The sequence below is a fragment of the Vulpes lagopus genome, chromosome 18 (assembly GCF_018345385.1).
Source record: "Vulpes lagopus strain Blue_001 chromosome 18, ASM1834538v1, whole genome shotgun sequence".
In the NCBI taxonomy this organism is placed as follows: Eukaryota; Metazoa; Chordata; class Mammalia; order Carnivora; family Canidae; genus Vulpes; species Vulpes lagopus.
In genome coordinates this window covers 25,760,644-25,780,482 of record NC_054841.1, presented here as the reverse complement: position 1 = coordinate 25,780,482, position 19,839 = coordinate 25,760,644, and the positions used below count along the sequence as shown (strand labels likewise).

At 47.9% G+C, this 19,839-nt stretch overlaps 1 protein-coding gene and 1 long non-coding RNA gene across 2 annotated transcripts in view; one reads left to right on the top strand and one right to left on the bottom strand.

The window, feature by feature from the left end:
* Positions 1 to 1,044: 1,044 nt before the first annotated feature.
* LOC121478322 lies at positions 1,045 to 11,445 on the bottom strand. Its single transcript, XR_005984452.1, has 3 exons — positions 10,796 to 11,445; positions 2,134 to 2,299; positions 1,045 to 1,102 (listed from the first exon to the last, which is right to left on the bottom strand). It is a non-coding gene; the product is annotated as an uncharacterized LOC121478322 (long non-coding RNA).
* The window catches only part of DNMT3B (DNA methyltransferase 3 beta), a 45,008-nt gene continuing 35,470 nt past the window's right edge, over positions 10,302 to 19,839 (top strand). Inside the window, exon 1 of the mRNA XM_041733281.1 lies at positions 10,302 to 10,417. The gene's annotated coding sequence lies outside the window, so the exon portion shown is untranslated. The remainder of the gene's footprint in view (positions 10,418 to 19,839) is intronic.

Genomic DNA, 19,839 nt, shown 5'->3' with positions numbered 1-19,839 from the left:
TCCCTCTCCCCTGCCCCTTCCTGTGTCCCTGTGTACATGCACGCGCGCGCGCACACACACACACACACACACACACTCATCTTTCTCTCTCTCTCTCTCAAATAAATATATCATTAAAAAATTATCTCTCTAAGCAATTCAGGGGAAGCAAATTAGGAGTAATAGTATTATGAATAATAATGATAATAAATAACTTGAGCATTCATTCCCTTGATGTCTAGAGAAATTAGGATAAAACATTATCTATAGATACAGAAACTATTCCAGAATGAAGGGAAGGCTTTTTTTTTTTTTGTCTTCTATCAGCTACCATTGTGCTAGACACTATGCAAAATGCTTTATTTACATTTCATCACCTTACTAACCTGTCTGCTGAAAAACCTTCAATGACTTCATTTCTTAAGGTCTTATGACCTGGGCCCTGCCTTCTGCACCAGATTCTTTCTCTCCACCTGCATGCTCCAGCCTCACAGGCCTCCCCCTCAGTTCCTTATGGTCCAGGACCTTAGCAAGTGCTATTCCACTTCCTAGAACACACTTCCCTCCACCCTGTAGCCTGTGTCCCCTTAGAGCTCTGTTGGACCATTACTTTCTCAGGGAAGATTTCTCAGGCCCCATGACCTAAAACACTTCCTCTTATTTACCCTGTCCTTGTCTCCTTAGCACTTAACATAACTGAAACCTCATAATTGCTCATGAAATCAATTTAATTAGTATCTGTTTCCCTACTCAGTTGTAAGCTCCAGGAGGGCAGACCAAGGACTGAGTCCTTTTTTGCTGTCTGTCTTATCCCCAGTCCTTACCACAGCACCTGGAAGGTGGTTCAATAAATTCAATAAATATCTAGGCCTTCCTCCACTAAGGCATCCTCTTCAGGGTCAGTAGCAAGGAAAGAACTTCTTCTTTTTTTTTTTTTTTTTTAAGATTTTATTTATTTATTCACGAGAGACACATACAGAGAGAGGCATAAACACAGGCAGAGGGAGAAAGAGGCTCCAGGCAGGGAGCCTGACTTGGGACTCGATCCTGGGTCTCCAGGATCACGCCCTGGGCTGAAGGTGACGCTAAACTGCTGAGCCACCTGGGCTGCCAAGAACTGCTTCTGTAGGGGATGGAGAGAGGCACAGGACCAGGAGAAGGCTAGCCTACTTCCTATCCTAACTTCCATGTCCACCCCAGGGCATTTCTCTATTGTTCCCTACCCCAGGGAGAGAAAAGAGAAGATGGAAGATGCTAAGAGCAAAGCCTCAGGATAGAGTTTTCCTGACTCAGAGGGTAGGGGCATACTCACCTCCCCAGGCAAAGGAAAGTCAGTGGGACTGTGCAGTGAGCAAAGGACTCTTAGGGAGATGTAGGATCCATAGAGGGCTTACCAGGGTCACCTCCTAGGAAACATGCTAAACCTTTTACAGGGTAGCAAAGTGGTTAAGACCATAGCTTAGAATTTAATCCTAGCTCTCAGCACACTTCCTGACAGTATGACTTCGAATAATTATTCTGCCTCTGTGAGCCTGTTTCCCCATGTGTAAAATGGAGATAACAGTCCTTTCTACTTCATAAGCTACCGCAAGAATCAGTGCGTAATATGTGTAAAACGCTCAGCAGAGTGTCTGGCACATGGTTATTCTCTTGATGGCTGCTACTAACATGCTTATTTAATAATAAGTAATGAATAATACCTGGCCACTCTCTGAGTACTTGTCTAGGCAGGTATATTTAAAGCAGATCTTTCAATGGCCCCTTTTTAGGTTTAAAAAGGCATAAAAGAAATAAAAGGCATAAAAGAATTCCTTCTATGGGTGGACTAAGGTTGAGTGGTCTGGGTGTTCCTGTTGAAAATGAAAGGTGAGGAACCCACTTTGCAAATGAACGTGGCCTCCAATGACACTGAAATGAAGAAAGAGTACTTTACAATAGGGTTCTTTCACATACACGAGCTCTGCGGATCCCTGCAGTCACTGCCGGAAGTAGGCATTACTATTATTATTATTCCAATCAGACTGGGAGTTGACTGAGGCTCAAACTCCTTAGCATAGCACACGCCGAATGGGGGTGGGGTGGGGGTCGAGCTGGGAGTCTAGTTGCTGTTCTGCCACCAACCTACAGTAATGGCTTTCAGGCAAACCTCCTTACCTTGGGCAGCCTCAGTTTCCTTGACTGTAAAGTGGGGCTCATCATCCTAGATGCTGCTTGTAAATCCAGAGGTGAACTGGGCTTGCCTTGGCAGCCAGGATCCCAAGGGCCAGGGTTCTGTGATGCTGAGGAGCAGCGGGGTGCTCCTCTCCACACCTGCCAACAGCTGAGACAGCCAGGGAGGAAAGCAGCATGAATTCCTTATTAATAATAACACACACACATATATATTTTTAATAATAACGTATTTTTAAAAAGTTCTTATTTCAGTAATCTCTTTGCCCAACATGGGACCTGAACTCATAACCCTGAGATCAAGAGTCGCAGGTTCTTTCAGCTGAGCCAGCCAGGCACCCAGTAACAATTTTTAAAAATTTAATAAGCACTTTTATGGTTGTCATGGTTCAAAATGCTCTAAATGTATTAACTCATGCGATTCTCACAACAATCCTATGAAGTAAGTACTCTTACTACCTCCATTTTATAGGTGATGAATAGAAAGATGAAATCACCTGCTCATAAAAATACCTACCACATACGAGGTACTTATTATGCAACAAGCAAACAGCTTAGCACTTTGCACATTATTAAAACCTGTAGCTGCTCTGAGAGCTGAAAAAAATGGTGGTGGAATTCAGCACGAATTTTAACCAAGATGTGGATAGAAGTCCATTGATGTGTTGATTGGCACAAAGGCATGAAGGATGTATGTATTTATAGTTTTTTAACATTTATTTTTTTAAAGGATTTATTTATTTATTCATGAGAGACAAAGAGAGAGAGAGGCAGAGACACAGACAGAGGGAGAAGCAGGCTCCATTCAGGGAGCCCAACGTGGGACTCGATCCCGGGACTCGGGGACCACGCTCTGAGCCAAAGGCAGATGCTCAACTGCCTAGCCACACAGGCATCCCTGTTTATGGGGGGTTTTTTTCTTTCTTTTTTTTTTTTTTAATTTGTTTTATTTTATTTTTTTAAGGATTTTATTTATTTATTCATGAGAGACAAAGAGAGAGAGGCAGAGACACAGGCAGAGAGAGAAGCAGGCTCCATGCAGGGAGCCCTATGTGGGACTGGATCCCAGGATCACGCCCTGGGCCAAAGGCAGGTCTCAACAGCTGAGCCACCCAGGCATCCCTTTAGGTTTTATTTTTAAGTAATTTCTATACCCAGTGGGGGACTTGAACGTACAACTCTAAGATCAAGAGTTGCATGCTCTACTTACTGAGCCAGCCAGGAACCCCTTAATTTTTTTTTTTTAATTTTTAGTATTTTAATTAACTGGTTAACTAGTTAACTAGTAGGCACCATGCCTGGTGTAGAGCCCAAGGCAGGGCTTGACCTCACCACCCTGAGATGAAGACCTGAGCTAAAATCAAAAGTCAGACGCTTAACCAACTGAACCTCCCAGGTGCCCCTAAAACTTTAAGTAGGCTCCATGCCCAATGTGGGGCTCAAGTACATGCTCTGCCAACTGAGCCAGCCAGGTGCCCCTGTGTGGTTTATTTTTTTAATATTAATTTTGGGGGGCTTTTTAAATTTGATATTATCCCTTGTTTATAGAAGAGTTGTAAGACTAGTAGGAGGAACTCATGAATGAAAGTCTTTTTAACCAGATTTTCCTTTTATTTACATTTTGCAGGCAGTCCGGGTTGCTCAGCGGTTTGGTACTGCCTTCAGCCCAGGGCGTGATCCTTGAGACCTGGGATCGAGTCCCATGTTGGGCTCCCTGCATGGAGCCCCGCTTCTCCCTCTGCCTGTGTCTCTGCCTCTCTCTCTCTCTCTCCTTGTCTATCATGAATAAATAAATAAAATCTTTAAAAAATTTTTAAAATAATATTTACATTTTGCTCCATTTGTTTTACACTCTTCTTCTTTTTTAAAATTTTATTTATTCATGAGAGACACACAGAGAGAGGCGGAGACACAGGCAGAGGGAGAAGCAGGCTCCATTCAGGGAGCCTGATGTGAGACTTGAACCCAGGACTCCGGAATCATGTCCTGAGCCAAAGGCAGATGCTCAACCTCTGAGCCTTCCAGGCATCTCTGCTTTACATTCCCCATCTCATTTAAGTACACTTATTATTGTTTTGGAATCATTTAAGGGCAAATTGGTGGGTGTTTGAGTGGCTCAGTGATTGAGCATCTGCCTTTGGCTTAGGTCATGATCCTGGGGTCCTGGAATCAAGTCCTACATCAGGCTCTCCCATAGGGAGCCTGCTTCCTCCTCTGCCAGTGTCTCTGCCTCTCTCTGTGTGTCTCTCATGAATAAATAAAAACTAAAAAAAAAAAAACCCTTTTAAAAAAAAGGGCAAATTGGTGACAGTGTGCCCCTTTACCTCTAAATACTTTAGTGTTTATTTCCTAAGAGCAAGGACATTCCCTTATCTATGTTTTTTTTTTTCAGATGACGAAACAAATGACCTTTAATCACAGAATTTTTGTTGTCTCTTTAATAAACATTGATTATCATCATGAGTAGAATGATTATGATCTGTTATGATAAATTTTTATTTTTACTTATTATTTTTTAATTTTAATTTTTTAATTTTTTAATTTTTAAAGATTTTTATTTTTTTATTCATGAGAGACAGAGAGAGGCAGAGACATAGGCAGAGGGAAAAGCAGGGGATGCCTGGGTGGCTCAGTGGTTGGGTGTCTGCCTTTGGCTCAGGGCATGATCCCAGATTCCCAGGTTTGAGTCCCACATCGAGCTCCTTGCATGGAGCAGGCTTCTCCCTCTACCTGTGTCTCTGCCTCCCTCTCTCTGTGTGTCTTTCATGAATAAATAAATAAAATCTTAAAAAAAAAAAAAAAAAAAGAGGGAAAAGCAGGTTCCTCACAGGGAACCCAATGTGGGACTTGATCCCTGGACTCAGATTCACATCCTGAGCCCAAGGCAGATGCTCAACCACTGAGCCACCCAAGTGTCCCTGTTATTTACTTTTAAAGATTTTATTTTGTTGTTGTTGCTGTTATTACTATCTAAGGCTTTATTTTATTTTATTTTATTTTATTTTATTTTATTTTATTTTATTTTGGCTTTATTTTATTTTATTTTTAAAGATTTTATTTTATTTATTCATGAGAGACACAGAGCGAGAGAGAGAGGCAGAGACACAGGCAGAGGAGAAGCAGGCTCCATGCAGGGAGCCCGACGTGGGACTGGATCCTAGGTCTCCAGGATCACGCCCTGGGCTGCAGGCAGCGCTAAACCGCTGCGCCACCAGGGCTGTCCAAGGCTTTATTTTAAAATAATCTCTATATTCAATGTTTGCCTTGAACTCACAATCCAGAGATCAAGAGTCCCACACTCTACTGACTGAGCTAGCTAGGCGCCCCTGTTACAATAAATTTTTAAACACTGTTGCACTTCTGTGCAACCATGGGAAGACTTGAAATCAATCTAGAAACATAGGTTCTCTTTCTAACCTTCCATGTTCTCCACTGCCTTTGTGTGTTTGTGTGTTTAGTAACAGCTATATGGTTTTTCTTTTTTTTTTTTTTTAAGATTTTATTTATTTATTCATAGAGACACAGCTAGAGAGAGAGGCAGAGACACAGGCAGAGGGAGAAGCAGGTTCCATGCAGGGAGCCCGATGTGGGACTTGATCCCGGGTCTCCAGGATCACGCCCCGGGCTGCAGGCGGCGCTAAACCGCTGCGCCACTGGGGCTGCCCCTATATGGTTTTTCATTTATTTTTTATTTTTATCAAGTAAGCTCTATACCCACCAACATGGGGCTTGAACTCAAGACCTGCAGATCAAGAGTTGTACTATTGACTGAGCTAGAGAGGTGCCTGGGCTATATGGTTTTTTAGACACCAAAAAGCAAAATCTTGGGGAGTACGGGGTGGGGGAAAACCAAAATCTTTCATAAAAATATTTATTTGGGGGCTGGAGCCTTGTCTGCCCATCTGGGTAATCCAACACCAGTGTTTTCATGGTTCATTCATTGTTCCCAGTGGCAATGAAGTATTCTCTCTGTCTGGTTGAGGAAACTGAGGCTTAGAGACACTAGGTGATTTATCTGATTTACTCAATCTTGGAGGGGGTATTCAAACTACAGTGTCAGATGAAAAGTCCCTTTCTAGGACATGGGATCCTTTTCTCTGAGAATGAGTACTGGAGGAGGGAATGTGGTATGGAAGATGTAGATGGCATGCTCTACCACCCAGACAGTGAGAGGAACATTGGACAGAGTCAGGGGACCTAGGTACCAGCCCAGACCACAGTGTGACTCCACATTCATGTGACCAAGGCAGCACCTGCTGAGCTCCTCTCCAAATCCACATTGTATAAACTTTTCTCATTTAGGTAAATGCACCACCCTTCACCCAGGTGCTCAGGCTAAAATTCTAGGGGCCATCCTTGATGCCATCCCTTCCTTTACCCCTAGAGCCATTGGCACCACAAGGCCCAATCTCCACAATGTATTCTATATTCAGTCACTTTCTTCCTCTCCTGCTCCCACCATGGTCCAGGCTACCATCCACAATTTTCCAGATCAGATCCTACCTCCCTGTTTGGATCTGTTTTAACATCTGGGTCAAATCATGGCTTAAATGGTGACATCCGAAATCCCTGCCATGGCTTACTAGATCCTATAAGACCTGGCCCCCTATTATTTATTTCTCCCCTCCTCAGTTGCTAGTGTCTTGGCTCTCCCTACTACATGCCATCCACAAGCTGAATCCTGACCGAGGTCTTTGCCTGGCTGCATCAATCCTGTCTCCATTTTATCTTCTTCCCTGATTGATCCACACCTGATATTCTTTTTTTTATTATTTAAGATTTTTATTTATTTATTCATGAGAGAGGGAAGCAGAGACACAGGCAGAGGGAGGAAGCAGGCTCCCTATAGGGAGCCCGATGTGGGACTTGATTCTAGGATCCTGGGATCACTCCCTGAGCCAAAGGCAGATGTTTCATCCACTAGGCCACCTAGGCGTCCCCACCCTTTATTCTCTTATTTGCTTATTTGACATCACACCATTTTTCTTTCACCCATTCTCCTGGCATTCACCCTCCTTGCCAAATGATAGGACTCAAGAACACTTGTTCATTTTTTTGTTTTTGTTTTTTAATTTTTATTTATGATAGTCACCCCCCCCCACACACACACACAGAGAGAGAGAGAGAGAGAGAGAGAGGCAGAGACACAGGCAGAGGGAGAAGCAGGCTCCATGCACCGGGAGCCCGACGTGGGATTCGATCCCGGGTCTCCAGGATTGCGCCCTGGGCCAAAGGCAGGCGCCAAACCGTTGCGCCACCCAGGGATCCCAAGAACACTTGTTCATTGAGACCCTCTCCTTTTTCTTCCTGAAGTTCAGTGGTCTGTTGTCCCAAGAAACATCTGCCATGTCCAGGGAAACCCAACCCTTTGGCATCTGAACTAGGCCTTCCAGGCATTCCCAGTGATACAGACATCTTTTGCCACATGGCAGGTCTTGGCTTATGGATCAGAAAACAGGCCCAGCAGCTTACATATTTCTTTCCCCTAAAGGCATATCTCAGATTATGGGGACAAGCCACAGGCCCTCTTGAGAGATCCCCTTCTTCCTACATGGACTGACAGGGACCTAATTTTGGATGTTTGTGGCAGAGGCCAAGAAGTTTGCACTGCTCATTCACAGAAGGCTCTCCCTTCTCACTTTCATATTTCCTTAACTTCCATCCAGGTTCCTAGGTAGAGCAAGTTCCAATAGGTTTAGAAATGTTTGTTTGCAGTGGTCAGTTGAGTGTCAGCCTCCTGCTCAGGTCATGATTCAGGGGTCTTCAGATCAAGCCCTGCCTCAGGCTCCTTGGTCCATGGGGAGCCTGTTTCTCCTTCTCCCTTCCCCTGCTTCTGTTCTTTCTCTCTCTCACTCTCTCTCAAATAAATAATAATCTTAAAAAAATGTTTACAACTTCCAGAGAATTTGCCATTTAGTTATTTGCAAATACCTGGTAGGAGATGAAGGGAGAAAGCTATTATTCTGAGTGCTGGAGCCCTGGAGGCAGGAAATCTGTGTTCATTAATTCATTCAACAAACTTGTATTGAACTCCTATGGGCACTGAAAATACAGCTTGGAACAAGATAGACGTGGTTTCTGCCCTTATGGAATATGGTTTATAGTGTATGTGTAACAAGAAAGAAAGAAAAAACAAGAAAAATAAAGATGTAAACAAGGAAATATCCCAAATAATTTGAAATAACTCTGCATAGGTTGTTGGTGCGGCTTAGTTGGTTAAGCATTTGCCTTTGGCTCAGGTCATGATCTTGGGGTCCTGGGATGGAGCCCTATATCTGGCTGAATCTGCTTCTCCCTCTCCCTTTGCCTCTCCTCCTGCCTCATGCTCACTCCCTCTCTCAAATAAAGAAATAAAATCTTTTTTTTTCTTAAGATTTTATTTACGGGATCCCTGGGTGGCGCAGCGGTTTGGCGCCTGCCTTTGGTCCAGGGCGCGATCCTGGAGACCCGGGATCGAATCCCACGTCAGGCTCCCGGTGCATGGAGCCTGCTTCTCCCTCTGCCTGTGTCTCTGCCTCTCTCTCTCTCTGTGACTATCATAAATAAAAAAAAAAAAAAAAAAAAAAAAGATTTTATTTACTTATTCATGAGAGACACACAGAGAGAGGCAGAGACACAGGCAGAGGGAGAAGCAGGCTCCATGCAGGGAGCCCGACCTGGGACTCTGTCCTGGGTCTCCAGGATCAGGCCCTGGGCTGAAGGCAGGTGCTAAACCGCTGAGCCACGGGGGCTGCCCCAAGAATAAAATCTTTTAAAAAATGAGATAGCTCTGCAGGCTACAAAGGGAATGACATCAGGAGGGATGGAGGGGGGAGACTATTAGGTGGGGTGGCCAGGAAAAGCATCTCTAGACAGTGACGTTTTGGGAGAGAGCAGAAGGATGAGAGCCGGGCCCAGCAGAGTTCTCTGGACGAGGAATGTCCAGGAACATGCTGGATGGGTTTCAGGAACAGCAGAGGGGAGAAGGTGGAGTGAAGTGGGGGAGGGAGGAGGACGGGAAATGCCTAGAAGGGTAGACGGGAGCCAGCTCCTCCAGGGCCTTGTGGGCCATCCCGTCCTCATTCATTTGTTCTTTCATTCATTCCCCCAGCAAGCGTTTGTCAGGCATCTCCTGTGTGCTGAGACACGCCGAGGCCCTGCGCTCGGGCTCATGTGTGGAAGACACGCAATGAGCGGACAAAAGGACACGAATGTCCGTGCCAAGGAGGAGAAACATTGGGCAGCGCGGTTTCAGGTCGTTGAGCGCTCTTGGAGCGCAGCGGCCCCGACACCAAGAGAGCCCCGGGCTCGTCCCGCTGCGGGACCTGCCGCCGGACCCGGAGCGCGGGCGCCCAAGATCCGCCGCCGCCCCCGCTCGGGCCGCTCTCCCGGCCCCTCAAGATGGAGGACAAAGGCCCTGCGGGGCCCTGTGGGGGGAAGGGCCGCTCCGAGGGTCCGGGGCGCGGAGGGGCTGGGCCGCCGCGCCCAGGTGGGAGCAGCGGGGAGCCGCGGCCGCCGCGTGGCTCCGGGGGGGGGCGCCTCCCGCTGGCCGCGCCCAGAACGCGCGTGCGGGGCCCGGGGGCGGGGGTCGGGGGTCGGGGGTCGGGGGTCGGGGGTCGGGGGCCGCGGGCCGCCCCCGTGGGTGTGCGTAGGGGGCACGGCGGCGAGCAGCCCCGAGCAGCCCCGAGCAGCCCCCGGGGCGGGTGAGCCGCGGGCGTACCTCGGCGGCGGCGGCGGCGGCGGCGGGGGCGGGGGCGGGGGCGGCGCCCGCGGAGGAGGGCCGGGGAGGTCCGCAGCGATTTCAAATTTCCCTCGTCCCCACCCCGCCGCCCCCCCCGCCCGGGCCGCGCGCTGAGTGGCTGCGGCGGGGGCGCCCCCGGCTGGGGGCGGGGCGAGAGCGGCGCCGGGGCTACAAGGGGCCTCGGCGCCGCCCCCTCCCCACCCGCTCGCTGCCCGGCCCGGCCTGCGCTGCCCTCCGCGGCCGCCGCCCCTCCCCGCGCCGCGGCCGCCGCCCGCCGCCCGCCGCCCGCCGCCCGCCGCCCGCCGCCCGCGTGGACGCCCCGAGCGCCCCCCGACGGACGCCACCGGCCCGCTGGCAGGCCGCAGAGCGGGCGGCCGCCGCGCCCGGCCGGCAGCGCGGGGGTTAAGCGGCCCAAGTAAACGTAGCGCGGCGATCGGCGCCGGAGATTCGCGAGCCCAGCGCCCCGCGCGGCCGCCCGCCGGCCCCCCGCCAGCCTGCAGCGGCCCGCGGCCCGACCGCGGAGCGGCGCCCGAGCCTGGCTCTCGGCAGGTGAGCGCGCCGCGGCCCCGGGAGGCTCGTGCGTGCGGAGTCCGGGGCGTGGTGGGGGAGGGGCGGCCGCGGGCTGCCGGGGCTGCGGGGAGGGACCCTCCGCCGGGGACGTCAGGGGCCGCGGCTCCCCTCCGGCCGGAGAGCGGCTCCGGCTCGCCTGGCGCGGCGCGGCGCCCGCACCCCCGGGGCAGGGGCAGGGGGCACGGGTGGGAGGGAGGCCCGCCGCAGCCCCAGCAGCCCGGGAGAGGGGTGCGTCCCCAGGGAGGAAGCCCGGGTGGCCTTCGCGGGGTCTGGGGTCCAGGGGAGGACGTGTCCCTCTCGGTCGGAAGGGAAGCGCGAAGATGTTGCGCTCAGTCGGAGGGGCGAGGGTGTCCTTACCTGGCCGCACGCTCGGAGGGAGCCTCCGTCGAGGCGGGGGAAGGTGGCGTCCGTCGCTTAGGACTCGGACCCGTGGGTTCAAGCGAGGGACCATTTACCCCCCTTCCCGGGGCGAGGAGCGCTACCGGACGCGGTGCGGGCGAGCGGGTGGGCCGGGGCGCGCCCCAGAGCGGGGTCTCGGGGTCTCGGGGTCTCGGGGCCTCCCGCAGAGGGGCTGCCGGGCGGGGCTGCCAGGACCCCCTCGGGAGCGGCTGGCTTCTCCCGGTGCACACCTGGCCGGGGAGGAGCCGGGCCGAGGTGGCGCCGCCCTGTCGCGGTCACGCTGCCTGCCCTGGGGGCTCACTTTCCATTCCCCCCCCTCTTCGGGATGAAGCTGGTCCCACTTTCCAAACTCCACAAACTGAGGTCTCGACCTGTAGCGCCACCTCCCAGAAGCACCGCTTCCTTGCCCCTGTGATTGTTGGAGGGTAGATGCTGAGTCCCCCTCGGCAGGACTAAAAGTTGGGAGCCGGGACAGACCCCGGGGCGGACGTAGCGAGTTCGCGGCAGGGAGCGGCTCGTGGGCTCCGGCTTTCCCTGCTGGGTTCACTCACCTGTGGCAGAGCAGGGCAGCCGCCTGCGCCCTGCCCCACGCCTGTGCTTCTACCTCTAGCTTGCCTTTCCCCCCTTATCCCCTGGCCTGAGAGACCGGGCCCTTGTGCTTCCCGGTGACCCCCCCCCCCCCCCACGCCAAGCTGAAAGGGTGCATGAAATAGAGAATTAAGGACAGAGGATGAATTTTGAACTGCATCCTGATTTCGGGGTTTTGTGGGTTTGGACTGTGGTAGGTTTCCCGGAGAGGGATATCTCTCCACCTGAAGGCTCGGGACACTGAGCCTACCTCTGCCCTCCTCCCCAGCACCTGCTGTGGCTTCTTGAGCCCCCACCATTGCGGTATCAAGGCTGCCATAATTTTTCCAGGGTGGAAATGATGGTAACTATTTTATAGGGCTGGCATACAGTATAATCACTCAATAAAGTCGGCCACTGTTGGCATCCTTGGGAGGTAAGGTGGCTGCCCTGTTCCGAGCACCCACAGGTCTTTGCATGTATTTCAGTCTGTCCCAGCAAGTCCATTTCTCTCTATGCCTTAGTTATAACATCTGTGAAATAGGAATGATTTACTAATAACCCCAGTTGTATAAAAATGCAATCAGTTTTATGTATGATTTTAACCTCTAATGTTCCATGTTCCTTAGATGTGTGATGGGTATAAAAAGGCCCCTACCAGACTAGGTTTGGGTAAGGGCTTGATAAGATAATGCCTGGCATAGCAGGTGATGAATGTTGACCTCTGTATTAGTTTACCAATAGCCCCTCTGTTTAGGATAGCCATTAATGAGAATTGGGGATGAAGGGAGGGACTGCTGCTGCCCTGCCTATCCTGCCTTCCTCCTAGGTACTCTATTCCTCTCAGTATGAACGCATTTCCAAATCATTGTCCTCAACTTGGGAGTTGGCAGGAAGGAGCGCCTTTGTTCCATTTTTGAAAGGATCCAGGGTTATTTTATGGGATGGGGCCGTTTTTACCTCCCACACCCCCAGAAGCTTGATGTCTACCTTGGAGGCATGCTTGCAGAGCTAAGTGAGGTCATTACCTTTCTTTGTTGGGGTGGAGGGGGCTCAGACAAAGGCATTGGGGCTGGCTGCATCCTGTTCCTTAAAACCAGTCATGCCCCCCCACCCCCAAAAGCTAGGAGGGGAGGAGAGTATCTGAGAGCTGCAGGGGGTGAAAGGGAGGAGCAAGGGAGGTGGGTTTGGGGGAAGCTACTTCCCTTCCAGTCCTTCCGCCAGCCACGTGGGACTTGCAACCCAATGATGCCTGTCACCCTCCATTGCAGCCCAGGGACCTGCTTCCTATTTGGGGTTTGAGCAAGTTCTCCTTCCTGGAAAACTTACCTTAGGATTTCTTTGTCTCAGACCAGATCTCATGCCAGCTCTCCTGCCTTCAGGCTCAGAAACCTTTTCCAATTTCATCAGAGCTGGTCCTTATTAAATCTCTTAACTCCTCTTGGGTCCTCTATACCATGACAAGTAATCCTATCCTTCTCCAGCCCTTAATAGGTACAGGGTCACAGCTCTGGATAGAATCCTTGTGTTGGTGAGGTTGTTTTAGTGAGGTTTTTTTTATTTTTTAAAAATTTTATTTATTTATTCATGAGCGACACAGAGAGAGAGGCAGAGACACAGGCAGAGGGAGAAGCAGGCTCCATGCAGGGAGCCCGACAGAAGACTGGATCTTGGATCTCCAGGATAATGCCCTGGGCTGCAGGGGGCGCCAAACCGCTGCGCCAACGGGGCTGTCCAGTGAGATTTTAAATCATGAATTGAGGTTGATTTCTAAATTTCTTGGTGGACCAGAGAAGTACTGAATTGCTCATTTCATTTGGAGACCATCCTTTTCTTTGTAAAGTGATGTGCAGATTTGTGTCTCTTCTTGTGGGGGATGATACCTTTTTTAGTTGATGGGACTGAGGTGCTGGGCCGGTTCAGTTGATTCTGTGCCTTGGTGGGTAGGGCTTTTCAAAACACTGCGCATCTGCCACCATCCTAGGACAGTTCTTCCCTCCAGAGGGGAAGAACCCTTCTGCAGGGGTTCTGTGGCTGTGGCTGCTGGAAGTGGCCTGGTGAATCCAGAGAGATCCTGAACGTGGATCACCTTTCCTGGAGATCCTCTTTAACAATGCAGGGTTTAGGGGCATTGATCTACCCCCCACACTTGAAAATCCAGTTTAACAGAACTCCCCCAAAACTTAGTAGTCCACTGTCTCCAAATGAAATGAGTAGCCAGAAACCTTAAAGATAACAGGGACGCCTGGGTGGCTCAGTTGGTGAGTTTTTGCCTTTGGCTCAGGGTGTGATCCCAGGGTCCTGAGATTGAGTGTGACATCGGGCTCCCTGGAGGGAGCCTGCTTCTCCCTCTGCCGCCTCTGCCACTCTCTGTGTCTCTCATGAATAAATAAATAAAATATTTAAAAAAAAGAAACCTTACAGATAATATAAACAGCCTATTAACATTGTGCATGTTATATGTGTTCTATGATTTATTCTAAGAATAATACCTAACATTTTTATAATAATACCAATTTATAATAATACCAAATTTTCTTGGTATTTCTAGGCTATATAGAACATCTCAGTTTTTTCAAATTGTTGCAAGTCTCCAAAATATTCAATATATTTGTTAAAAAAATCAACATCTAGGGGCAGCCCAGGTGGCTCAGCAGTTTAGCGCCGCCTTCAGCCCGGGGCCTGATCCTGGAGACCAGAGATCCAGTCCCATGTCAGGCTCCCTGCATGGAGCCTGCTTCTCCCTCTGCCTGTGTCTCTGCCTCTTTCTTTCACTGTGTGTCTCATGAATAAATAAAATCTTTAAGAAAAAAATCAACATCTAAGACACCTGTTGTTAAAATCCCTATTGTTTAGGGTCAACTGGATTGTAAAGAACCTGTTATCCACTGGGTTATATTACCGTCTGAGGCAAAAAAGGGGCTTGGACATTAGAATCAAGCCTGGATTTACATACTTAATTCACTCCATTTATAAATCACTGGCTTGATCCTCAGTTGCTCCATTTGTACAATAGGCCAATGATGATTGGCCAATTGCAGGGGCTGTTTATGTCAGTAGAGTTGGTATAGATTAAAAAATTCAGTAAATGTTGCATGTTATGGGGGCCCCTGCCTAGCTCAATTGGAAGAGCGGGGACTTTTTTTTTTTTCTTTTTTCAGATCTTATTTATTCATGAGAATACACAGAGGAGAGAGAGGCAGAGACACAGGCAGAGGGAGAAACAGGCTCCATGCAGGGAGCCCGACCTGGGACTAGATCCCAGGTTTCCAGGATCAGGCCCTGGGCTGAAGGCAGGCGTTAAACCGCTGAGCCACCCGGGCTGCCTTGGAGCATGGGACTCTTGATCTCAGGTTGAGTTCAAACCCCATGTTGGGTGTAGAGATTATTTAAAAGACACACACATTAAAAACAAATTTTGCGTGTTATAAACTAAACACTCAAATATTGGCAAGTGGTTATTTACTTCCTGAACAAAACACAATCCCAGTTACCATTCCTGAGTTTTTTCCAGGGAATAAGCAAAGAATGAGGATGGCCATTTATTTTTGTGTAGGGAATTGAAATATTTCAAAAAATGTCATTCAAAAAATTTTTTTCAGAGAAATGTTTGATGTAAGTCAAAATCAAATTTACCATCTTCAGATGCCAAGAAGAAACTAGTTATCACCTGCATTTTCACTGTCCCAAGGTAATGTTTTGCTTTCAGTTTGGGGCCTCCATTTCTATGTAGACAGGAGGAGGAGGCCTTTCTAAGAAAAGGGACCGGAACCCAAGGGGAGTAGTGTGTGGCAAGGAAAGGTGACTCAGTTGGTGAAGTCCTTAGAGAGCATTCTGATCACTCCTTAGAGAGCATTGTGGTCACCCCTGGGCCTGGCTTCTCAAGCAGCTGTAGAGCAGGGGGAAGAGATCCTCTGGAATCTGCTACCACTGACTTCTGTTATTTTTTTACCAGCTTGCCTGATCAAAGTTGTCTCTCACTTCCCCTTGAAGAGATTTTCATTCATTAAAACCTTACCATCTATGGCTCTGCCTTAGTGCAAACCCCTGCCTGACCTCTACTTTCTCTTAAGCTTTAGTTTGGTCTCAGGGATCAAACTCAAAAATTTTCAGAAAATCATCTTATTTATTTATTTATTTATTTAATTTTTTATTTTTAATTATTTATTTATTTATTATAGTCACAGAGAGAGAGAGAGAGAGGCAGAGACATAGGCAGAGGGAGAAGCAGGCTCCATGCACCGGGAGCCCGACGTGGGATTCGATCCCGGGTCTCCAGGATCGCGCCCTGGGTCAAAGGCAGGCGCCAAACCGCTGCGCCACCCAGGGATCCCATCTTATTTATTTTTTAAAAGATTTTATTAATTTGAGCAAGAGCACAAGTGGGGAGAGAGGCAGAGGGAAGGAGAAAAGCATACTCTTGAGTATAGAGCCTGATGCCGAGGTTGATCCCATGACCCTGAGATCATGACCTGAGCTGCAGTCAGACACTTAACTGACTGAGCCACCCAAGCACCCCCAAAATTGTCTTTTTTTTAAAATTGTCTTTGTAGTCTTGGAAATGTATGGGAGACAGTGGTAGCCACTGTAAGACTGGAGGAGATTAGAAATGGATTTCCACAATTGAGAATTGATGGGTTAGAGAGTCATCTGTGGGTCAAGGTTTTTTTTTTTTTTTTTTTTTTTTTTAAAATTTTTATTTATGATAGCAAGATAGAGGAGGCAGAGAACAGGCAGAGGGAGAAGCAGCTCCATCCAGGGAGCCGATGTGGGACTCGTCTCTGGTCCTCAGGACCAAATAAATTTAAAAAAAAAAAAAAGAATAGAATACAAAGAAAAGGCAAAAGCTGAACTCTTTTGTTTTGAATATTCAAAAAAAAAGGAGGAGACATCCGGTGCATGGAGCCTGCTTCTCCCTCTGTCTGTGTCTCTGCCTCTCTCTCTCTCTCTGTGTGACTATCATAAATAAAAAAAAAAAAAAAAAAAAAAAAAAATTGCTAAGAGAGTACATCTTAAAAGTTCTCATCACACACACACAAAAGATAACTATGTGAGATGATGAATGTGTTAACCAGCCTTTCGGTGGTAATCATTTAAAAAAAAAAAAAAAAAAAAAGAACTCCTGGATCACAGGATCACGTCCTGAGCCAAAGGCAGATGCTCAACTGCTGAGCCACCCAGGTGTCCCTTGTTGGTTTTGAAGAGTTCTTGTCCCAGAAATTCTATGTGCAATTGTGTCCTCCTCTTGTTTTTTTTTTTTTGATACATCTACGTGAGGATATTTTTGTTTAGTGCTCAAACCAATATTTCTGAGGGTGTTTTTTTTTTTTTTTTTTACTCTTTTCATTTTAAATAGTTTTGAACATGATCTTCATGATTGAGAAGAAGCATCAAAACTCTGGGTATTGGGCAGAGGTGCAGCGGTTTAGTACTGCCTGCAGCCCGGGGTGTGATCCTGAAGACCCAGGATCGAGTCCCACATCGGGCTCTTTACATGGAGCCTGCTTCTCCCTCTGCCTGTGTCTCTACCTCTGTGTGTGTGTGTTTCTCAGGAATAAATAAATAAATAAATCTTAAAAGAAAAAAAAAACTTTGGGTATTGAACTGGAACATTTCTTTGTGGGATAGTGACTCTTACTTTGAGCCTCCCTAAAGCTGAAGGATGTTCTCTACCTTTGGGTCTGTCTTATTCTCTAGAGCAGGGGGATCTTCCAGTGCCCTGCCTGGGAGGTAGAGGCCTGGCTGCAGGAAAAGGAACTGGAGAGTTTGCAGGGTCAGGCAGGTATCCTCCTCTAGCCAGACTACAGCACAGGAGTGGTGGCCTCTAGAAGAGACTAACCTGTTCTTTCCTGTCTACTCTGCAGCCCCACCTTCTGAGGTTGAGTCTCTTTCGAAGCAGCATTTGTTTGCTGTTGCAAGTGGACCTGCGTGGGCCACAGCTGGGGCTGAAACCCAGGCCTCCAGCTCCTGGAAAGGGATGATGCCCTTTTGGTTGGCTGGTATTCCTGCCAGCATAGTACTGGCTGCTGGCATCCTGGCTCCACGAATGAGTGCTGTATAGCTTGACTAAGGCATTGGTCTGCCTGAGTTCTATAGCTGTGGCTCTAAAACCTGGAGGAGACCTTGAAGGGGTGCATGGCAGAAGGAAGCCTACTTAACTGGGCTGTGATAAGAAATGGAGTTAGGGATGCCTGGGTGGCTCAGCGGTTTAGCACCTGCTTTCAGCCCAGGGCCTGATCCTGGAGTCCCGGGATGGAGGATCAAGTCCCATGTCGGGCTGCCTGCATGGAGCCTGCTTCTCCCTCTGCTTATGTCTCTGCCTCTCTTTCTCTGTGTGTGTCTCACAAATAAATGAAATCTTAAAAAAAAAAAAATGAAGAGTTAACCAGGGTAGATGCCTGAAAGGGCAGGTGCTGTGGCAGGGATTTTCTGGGTCCTGGGTTATGTGGGAGACAGTGTACAACAACTGGATGATAGGGTTCGGAAAATTTTGAACAAATGTGCACAGTAACATGGCAAAATATTGTCCTATTGAACTCTTGGCAAAAGGGTCTCTATAGTGGAAGAGCAATTTAGGTTTTGGGGTGAACTAACCTTGCTGTTGTCTTTCACCTAGCTTTTTCTCTATCACCTTCCTAAACCAGCTGGCAGCTCCATGGGCACAGGCTGTCTGGCCTTTGTCTGCCCGGGATTCTCTGTGCTGAGCATGGCTCCTAAAGAAAGCATAGCGGGGGGGGGGGGGGGGGGGAAGAAAGCATAGCGGAAAAAAAAAAAAAAAAAGAAAGCATAGCGGAAACTCCTTTCTGATGCATGGGTAAAAGTGGCCTTTGCCAGTGTCCTGATGTGTCCTAGGATGTGATATGTTAAGCTATAAGCAGAGTACAGAGTAGTTGCTCAGTATTAGATAGGATTGTTGCCATTATCTAAGGCCATGCATCTAAGCAAGGAGTAGAATGTGGATTGAAATGCTGTTATATTTCTTGGAGACATTTGTTCCCACCTGACTTGGACCCACAGAAGTGGCAGGATGTATAGACCTGTTGGGTTAAGACACTCCAGAGGATCTGCTTGTGCTGACTACTTTGTCTGCAGACTTGCTTCATCATCCTGTTGAGATAGGCAGACTCCAACCCATACCAGGTAATTATAGCTAGTTTTTAAAAAAGTGGTTTATGGGAGATAGTAGCTCTTTTAAAAAGCTAATTTCAGGGTGCAATTTCTTTATTTTTATAGATAACACCTAGTTACAATTTATTTCTTGACATGAGAACTTTTAAGACCTGCGGTCTGCAACTTCCAAAATATATAATAGTTCACTCACCATGTTGTACATTACCTCCTTAGGATTTACCTTTCTTATAACCAGGAGTATGTACCTTTTGACCATTTTTACCCATTTATCCTACTTGCTATTTAAGTGATCTGTACACCCAACGTAGGGCTCACTCAACCCTGAGATCAAGAGCCACATGTTCTTCTGCCTAAGCCAGCCAGGTGCTCCATAAAATTTGTCTTTTTGTTTTAAGATTTTATTTGAGAACAAGAGAGCACCAGCCAGTGGAGAGGCAGAGGGAGAAGCAGATTCCCAACCCAGCAGCCCTCCCAGCAGGGAGCCTGATACAGGTCTCTGTCCCTTGACCCTGGAATCATGACCTGAAGCAAAGGCAGACATCCAGGCAACTTAGCCACCCAGGCACTCCCCATTTTTTTCTATTAAAAAATAAGTTTAAAAAAGGAGTTTCTGATTATGGTGGAGGTAACCTGTAAATCCTCTCATCTTGAATCAAAAATAAATGCTATCTAAATTTATTTATTTACTTATTTATTTTTAAAATATTTTATTTATTTATTCATGAGAAATAGAGAGAGGCAGAGACACAAGCAAAGGGAGAAACAGGCTCCATGCAGGGAGCCCAACGTGGGACTCAAACCCGGGTCTCCAGGATCAGGCCCTGGGCTGAAGGTAGCACTAAACCGCTGGGCCACTGGGCTGCTCTCTAAATTTATTTGAATGCAGAGTTAACTCCCTAGGAAAATCTGGGGTCTAGAAGAGGGAACCAGAAATGAGAAAAGGTTGAACTAAGGGATGTTCAAGACCTTTAAGAAGAAAATTGATGAAACTTTAAAGTAAGGTTGGAAGGCTTGCCGTAGGATAGATGAACACTTACTTATTCTAGAACTATGATGATTAAAAGTGGTGCTAAGGGATAAATACCAAAAGGAAAAGAATACCCAGAAGCATTTTACATATATAGGAGAATTTTATAAAATAAGTGGAGTTTGGACATAGTCTTCATTAAGTGTTTGGCTTTCCTTACAGGGAGAAAATGAGATCCCTACCTCTTACCATATACAAGTATCTATTTACAAAATATTTTTAAATTTTTTTCCTAAAGATTCTTATTTATTTCACGAGAGACAAAAAGAGAGAGGCA